The following is an 8,288-nucleotide window of genomic DNA, read 5'->3' as shown; positions in this document are numbered from 1 at the left end:
GTAGCACGCGCTCTAGCAGGTGTAGTTCACTGGTCACACCCAGGGCCAATTCCTCCTTTGGAATCTACAATTCCAGTGTTTTTAAATTGCTATATTGTATTTACTTCGCCACCGTGGCCTTTTTATTGCCTTTACCTCCCTTATCTCACCTCATTTGCTCACATTGTATATAGACTTGTTTTGTACTGTATTATTGACTGTATGTTTGTTTTACTCCATGTGTAACTCTGTGTTGTTGTATGTGTCTTTGCTTTATTTTGGCCAGGTCGCAGTTGTAAATGAGAGCTTGTTCTCAACTTGCCTACCTGGTTAAACAAAGGTAAAATAAATAAATACATTTAAAAAACAGTTAGGTTCTTATTTTTCCGAATAAATAACCCACGGACATTAGAGAAGCTTTAACCAAGTGTATTCTTCCCAAAGGTTCTGTACAGCTGAAATCAGACAGCAAAACATTCATCACATCACAGTTATATACATCCCACTTAAGACACTCCTCTTTCTCTCCAATCCTTCCATTTTATGGCTCTACAGGAAGCTAATAAAGAGTGTAACAGGATTCCAAACATTTATTACTCTCTTAAGAGAATCTGTCCTCACCTCCTGACCTTAAACCCTCTTTCATCCAATACACAGATGTCCATCTGTCTTCCCTATATCAACACATCGCTCTCCTCTCCTCCATCAAACACATTCCAAAGCCTTCTGTCTTTCTTCAGAGAACCATTATCTTCTAACATAACACCCAGTCTCTTTCATTTCCTATCATTCATTTGCTACCTCAATGATCAAAGTTTAGCCGATTCCAACAGTCCTTCCTCTTGAACAATAGCGTCCTAATGTTCACTTTACATAAGCTTGGAAATTACTTAAAGGGATAAACAATAGTAATAAAGCATGAATAAAAATAAACTAACAAATGATTATAAAACATAAATTAAACAAACAAACAAATGAACAAACAATGAACAGCCAGTCACCGCGAGGTGTACAAACTCAGAGACGTATGGCCTCTATACTATGATCCCACAATTTTATTTCCATCTATCATCACATAACAAAATGCCATTTCAGCTGAATCTGCCGTCTTGTTCAATGGCATTTGGAGCGGCTGTGGTTTCTCCACTTCCCCCTTCTGGTTCCTAAGAGAGTAATAGCACAAGAATTGGAAAGACAAAAAAACACACACACATAACAGCATTAATATTGTGTTAAGATATTCACAATTATATATGAATGACAACTCAATGTTTGATAACATGACAATTCCCACTCTCTCTTAGCCTGTCTATGCCTTCAGGATACTTTTCTGCTGAGCTTGGCAAAAATGGAAGCGCTAAAAAGCTTCCTCATGCTTACACCCAGTCTTCCCCATCAGACTACAGGATCCAAGAGGTGTTCCCAAGCCATGTCATTCTCACTTTGCTCCTCATCATCTACCTCCATAGACACCCGATATATACGTGCGGTAGCCTTAATCAATTTTACCTCATCTTGAGGTAACTCAACACTGTGTATTGGTTTTAACATCAATGCCCTCAGCACATGATATCCCAACAATATCACCAAAGTACCCCCTGCTATTACTAACACTGCTCCTGACGCATATCTCACTATTCCCCTCATTTGTGCTGTGTCCAGTTCCATGCAGTCACTATAGCCTCCTGCGCTACTACTACTGCTCCTTCTGTCACTGTCCCTACAGCGACTGCTGTGAGAATAGCTATTGCTCGGAATTTGTCTCCTGCTCTCCTATTGTCGTCATAGTTTACTGATAGGTCTAGAATTGAACCTTTCTGATACCCCCTACCTGTTTCCCAGTTTATCCCTTGGTCTCTAGCTACCAACATCTCCAATGACCTCCTGTGTTCTGCTACAGTTGGTACCTGCAGATAATACATCTCTGTGCTCAAGTTAGGTATACATCTCTCATCCCAAGGCCGATCTACCCCCCACCCGTTTGTAAACACACTTGTTACAGTGTAGACTTTGGGCCCCAATGGTTGATAAGCTGCCACTTTCTGACATTTTCTGTTTACTGTGGGTCGGTCCCAATCTACCGGAAGGTATGTCAAGTGTTTACTAGCTGTCAGAAAGGGGGGAGAGATTAGTGGCGTTGGAAGAGTATTCAACCGTACAAAACTCTGAGTCACATGTTTCTTAATCACACTCTGCAAGAGATGTGATGCTATTATCACAGCACATTTTCCTTCTGGCGATGTGGCCTCCTGTATACAGGGATCAGTTGCTATTATTTTAAGTGTTATACCTTCTGTGACAAACTCATTACCGAAAGTTGACAACAGCATCTGAAATGACAACACTATCTCTGCTACTTTCACCATGATCGGGGTATGTGTAACGTTCAATTCCTCTTCATAATAGTCCCTATATTGTACACATCTAGCCGTCCTCCCTTTCCTACGAGCTATTTCCTGTATTAATATACATAAAGGAGTAGTATCGTTCCCCAGAGACTCTAGTACCCACTTCCTTAACTTACTAGCCACACAAACTTCCGCCCCAGTCATATTAAATTCTGCTCTCCCAATTCCCTGTAACGTTAATGCCTTGGTTTTTGGGACCCCATAGAATGCACTGATATCGGTCCTGCCAGAATCTGCAACTAAAATTTCGTAGGACTGACCCTTGACCCCTCCATCATACCATCTACATTGATGTATGTCTGTCTCTTTCACTAGTTCAGGCCCTAAATGTGTCTGTAAGTATGCTTTCATCTGCTCATATGCATCTTCTTCCCCCTGTCGCTTGACAGTAAAATAGGCCAGTTCCCATATTCCCCCCTTAGGATGTTGTCCAGAGTATAATTACCCCAAAAAGCTATCTTTCCCCAGGTTCGTGGTCTACTGGTGTCCAAAACTTTCCCTGACCACTTCACTCCCTTAGTTGCTGTACTAAAGGGCATTACTGGTGAATACAACGTCCTTTAATGAGATAGCACTTCCCCCACACTATCCTTTGCTGCTCCACCGTCAGCAATGGTTGTGTCCACGCTATCAACCTTATGAAATGTTTTAAGTTCGGGTAACATTAATCTGAAAGTTATCAACTGAGCTATTTGTGGCAACAGAGAAAATCTAGATTCGTTTTGTAAACTCTCAGTATTATTACATTCCTTCCACACTCCTGTCTGTACATTCCTTCTACACTCCTGTCACACCTTGTTTAGAACAACCTACATCCAATGTGCTAGTTCTGTGGTCAAGTGGCTCCATCCATATCACTATACCATCGTGATTAGTGACCTGTCTAGTAGTCGAAGCGTTAGTATCGACTTTACCCCAATGCATTCTTGTGTCTTCATATTTGGCAACCCATTCTATGTTAATAGTCAATCTATCGTCTTTACATGGTTCATTAACCATCAGAGCAACCGACACTAAAATGGTGACGATTAAAATCGCTCCCAGACCCACCCCAACTGCTTGTCTACAGTGGACTCTACCCTTTCTCTCTCGCTTTAGCTCCGCTTCAGCTATCATTTATTTTATTTATTTTTTATTTCACCTTTATTTAACCAGGTAGGCAAGTTGAGAACAAGTTCTCATTTACAATTGCGACCTGGCCAAGATAAAGCAAAGCAGTTCGACACATACAACAACACAGAGTTACACATGGAGTAAAACAAACATACAGTCAATAATACAGTAGAAAAATAAGTCTATATACAATGTGAGCAAATGAGGTGAGATAAGGGAGGTAAAGGCATCATGGCGACTTCTAGCTCACCCATTATGCTGTGGGATCTCGCTTCACGTGAGAAGTGTGAACCCACCAAGGAGAGGCTGTGGTCTTCACCGCTGCGGGTGCAGTTAGTAGTACGGTGTATGGTCCTGACCAACGCCGTCCCAACGCCCCCGCCTGGTGGATTTTGATGTACACTCGATCTCCAGGAGTCAGCCCGTGCTCTCGGTTATCTCCTGGCGCCTGTTCCTCGTGTGCAGCTTTCACCTGGGAATATACACACTGCAACGCATGGGTCATTTTCTGACAATATGACAACATAGATTCTCCCATTATTGCCAAATCACTAATTTGTGACATGTGAATAACAGCCCCTGGAACCCTCATCGGTCTGCCAGTCACCACTTCATGTGGCGTTAGTCCAGTAGTGGCATTAGTTGACGCCCTCATTGACATCAGTACCACGGGTACATTTGTAACCCAGTCTTTCCCTTCGGTACCTTAAAGTCTTGGCCAATTTCTCCTTAATCGAACGATTCTGACGCTCCGTAATCCCTGCCGCTTGCGGCCTATACGGACAATGAAAAGCATGGGAGATTCCCAAAGCCTTACATACCGCTTGTAGCACTTTAGAAGTGAAATGTGTTCCTTGATCGGAATCTAATGTCCGAAATAAGCCCCATCTCGGTATCACCTCCCTCCACAAAGTTTTTGCCACAAAGTTCGCTGATGCTGTGGAAGTTAACCACTCCCACATTTATTTCTTGTTAGTTTGCTGCTGTAAATCTATTAGAGTCACAATCCCAGCCTTCGTATTCACAATATTTACATGTGGTTCTCTAACACTTTCTCTCACCAAGGCAGCCGCCTTAGCCATTTCGTCTGCTCTACGATTACCTATGGCGATATTATCTGTGCGACTAGTATGAGCTTCACATTTCACCACTGCTAATTTATTGGGCAACTGACATGCTTCTAATAATGCCTCTACCTCTAGTCCATTTTTTTATTGGTGTTCCTGTTGCTGTTAACATGCCCCGTTCTGACCACAATGTACTGAAATCATGAACTTCTCCAGATGCATACCGAGAATCTGTGTATATTGTTACATTCTCCCCTTCCGACCACCTACAAGCCTCGGCCAGTGCATGTACCTCCGCCCCCTGGGCTGACACCGAGGCTGACATTGGGCCAGCCTTTACTACTCCTCTGTCATCACACACAGCGTAATCCGTAACTCTCTTCCAAGCTGTGGTCATGTAACTAGAGCCATCTGTATACAATACTTTTCCCGATTCTAATGCTGTCCCTTGCAAAGCAGGCCTAGGTTTTGGAGTAATCTGATTTGGGTTACATGTATGCGATTCACCTAGCCCAGGTAACGGCATTAATGACGCAGGATTCAAGCACCTATCTTATGAAATTGTAGATTTTCCCCATTTAACGTTAACTCCCATTTTGTCCATCTTGCACTAGTAACATGTTGTGCTTTCGTGCTGTTCACAATGGTTGCTACTGCGTGTGGAACATACAAATCTACTTTTTGACCCATTGTAATGGAAGCCGTGTTATGCAACACCATTTCAGTCGCCTGTACCGCCCTAAGGCACGGTGGCATTCCTTTTGCCACCGAGTCTAGCGATTTACTCCAGTACATTATTGGTCTCTCTCTACCCCCATGATTTTGCGTAACCACCGCGCTACAATGTCCTTCTTGTTCATGAACAAAACTTTCAAAGGTAATTTTAGGTTTGGCAATCCCAATGCTGGCACTTAACACAATTGCTTCTTTAACTCGACAAACACTTCCTCACACTCTTGATTCCACTCTATCGACTCATGGGGACCCTTCTCCCCTTTTGTCAACTCTGTAAGTGGCTCAGCAATTTCAGAGAATGACGGAATAAAATGTCTAACAAAACTGAAAACTCCTAAAGTTTTCCTGAGTGTGAAAGGAGTGTTTGGCCGTGCCAAAGAACGTATGGTTTCTACCCGATCCCGGGTAATGATTCTTTCCCTTAGAAATCAACACCCCCAAATAGGTTACCTCTTTCTTTGCTAGTTGTGCTATCTCATAAGATGCTTTATGACCCTGTTCCCCCAAATAGTCAACCAATGTGGTGAGGTCTCGCATATGAGTTTCTTCGTCTTTTGACGGTAATAACAAATCATCCACATACTGTACCAACACAGAACCTTCAAATGTACACCCTTTTAACGATTGTTTCAATGCAGAATGATACCAAGTGGGACTATTTGTAAATCGCATCGGTACTCTAGCCCACGTAAATTGCTCCCCCTGGCAACAGAACCCGAACCAGTGTCGTGACTCCTCAGCCTCACCAACCAAAATCCGTTTTTCATGTCTAACACACTGTACCATTCTGAGTCTGAGGGAATAGATCACGATCACGTTCAAGTAATATTGGAAGGTCCTCCGCCACCGATTTCTCAGCCTCTGGTTTAAAAGGGTATTGCTTCATTGGTGGTGGCGGTTCTCCCTCAACTACAACAGGCTTGCAACCTTAGACTAGCCCACAATCTAATGCGTCTTTTGCCCATAATGGATGGTCCTGAAACAACAATTGCTCGGCTTTCGTCGTTCTTACAGCCAATTTTAATTTATTACCTTTCAGAATCCATTCCCCCGGCATCTCGCAAAGATTATCCAACCCCAAAATCGGTTCTATTCCCGTAGCCATGTAAAATGATCCTGGTCCTAGTTTTAAAGACATAGGTAATAGTTGTATCGCTTTAGATTGTGCCCCTGTTACCCCCTGAACGTGATACTTTTTCCGGTCATCATATGGAATTAGTGATATTTGAGCGCCTGTATCTATTAGAAAGTTGTGCGAGACGTGACACTTACGTCTCCTTTCACATAAAAAACGTCATCTCTATGAACCACTATTGATCGAACGGAGGCCATGTAATGCTATGCAAAATGTTCCTGTCCCACTGCTTTTAAGAGGGTTTGCTTCTGCTCTTTTGACAAAGATGCAAACACTTTTACAGCGCCATTTCCTCCCAAAGCAGCAGGTTCCAGTACCACCATACACTCATTCTTCCAATGCCCGATAGCCCCACACCTAAAACAGGGATCTAAAGCTTTACGCCTTCACATGATTCCACCACTTTCCTTCCCTGTCCATTTGTCTTATTTGGGCCATTGTAACCACTGTTAGTGACTTTCACTGTGGCAGCATTAACCACTCGTACTGCTGCGTAGAAAATGGAATTTGATTCTACTCTCAATGCTGCTTGTACTATTTCATCCCAGTGAGAATGCTGATCCACCACCCCAGTTATAGCCATTTTGATAACAGGTTTCAAACCTGTCATCAACGCAGACGTGCATATTCCTGCATTTTGATCATATCTATCCCACATCGTCAAGTTAGTACGCAACGCATCATCCATTCAATCCACATAATACAGTTACTATTTTTACTAGCATCTGGTCGGAACAACACCTTCCCCACCTTCGTTAGATGATAAAGAAAAATCATTGTCGGACCAAAACGCAGCGGGGTTATGCGCACTCTTCCTCTTTTATTAGTTTGGCAAAGAAGGAAAAAACAAAATAAACACGTACACAAAACACAATGACGAATAACAGGCCGGTAAGGCATGAAGGCTATGCCTAGCACAATCTCCCACAAACCACCAGCACATACCTATATATAGGACTCTCAATCAGAGGCAACTAGGAAACACCTGCCTCCAATTGAGAGTCCAACACCCAATGACCTAAACAAAGAATACTAATACTAATACTAATACTAATACTAGAATGAACATAGCCCAAAACCCGGAAATAATAAATCAAACACCCTTCTAAACAACCAACCACCCCGAACCACATAAAACAAATACCCTCTGCCACGTCCTGACCAAACTACAATAACAAATAACCCCTATACCGGTTTGGACTTGACAGGACCCAAAGGTGCAGACCCCGTATGCACCTCAACAAAAAACTCTAACTAAAAAAAATAAACTAACTAAAGGGAGGGAAGGGAGGGTGGCTGCCGTCAACGACGGCTCCTGTGCTACACCCCCCCTCCCCAAACCTCCTACAATGGAGGTGGCTCCGGCTCAGGCCTCAGTCCCCTACCTGACCCATCCACCCCCACTGAAATCCTCTGCCTGAAGCCATTCACTGATGACCCTGGACTGCAGGGCGACTCTGGGAGCTCCGGGCTGTAGGACGACTCTGGGAGCTCCGGGCTGTAGGACGACTCACTCGGTTCCGGACTGTAGGCAGACTCACTCGGTGCCGGCCTGTAGGCAGACTCACTCGGTTCCGGGCTGTAGGCAGACTCACTCGGTTCCGGGCTGTAGGCAGACTCACTCGGTTCCGGACTGTACACTGTTGCCGGATACTCTGGACTGGACACTGTTGCCGGATACTCTGGACTGGACACTGTTGCCGGATACTCTGGACTGGACACTGTTGCCGGATACTCTGGACTGGACACTGTTGCCGGATACTCTGGACTGGACACTGTTGCCGGATACTCTGGACTGGACACTGTTGCCGGACACTCTGGACTGGACACTGTTGCTGGACACTCTGGACT

At 43.9% G+C, this 8,288-nt stretch overlaps 1 long non-coding RNA gene across 1 annotated transcript; it reads right to left on the bottom strand.

The window, feature by feature from the left end:
- Positions 1 to 392: 392 nt before the first annotated feature.
- LOC106573035 (uncharacterized) lies at positions 393 to 7,334 on the bottom strand. The gene is made up of 2 exons (XR_001321238.2): positions 3,751 to 7,334; positions 393 to 1,142 (listed from the first exon to the last, which is right to left on the bottom strand). It is a non-coding gene; the product is annotated as an uncharacterized lncRNA (long non-coding RNA).
- Positions 7,335 to 8,288: the final 954 nt, after the last annotated feature.

The sequence above is a fragment of the Salmo salar genome, chromosome ssa16 (genome assembly GCF_905237065.1).
Source record: "Salmo salar chromosome ssa16, Ssal_v3.1, whole genome shotgun sequence".
NCBI classification, from domain to species: Eukaryota; Metazoa; Chordata; class Actinopteri; order Salmoniformes; family Salmonidae; genus Salmo; species Salmo salar.
This window is presented reverse-complemented; position numbering and strand designations above follow the sequence as displayed.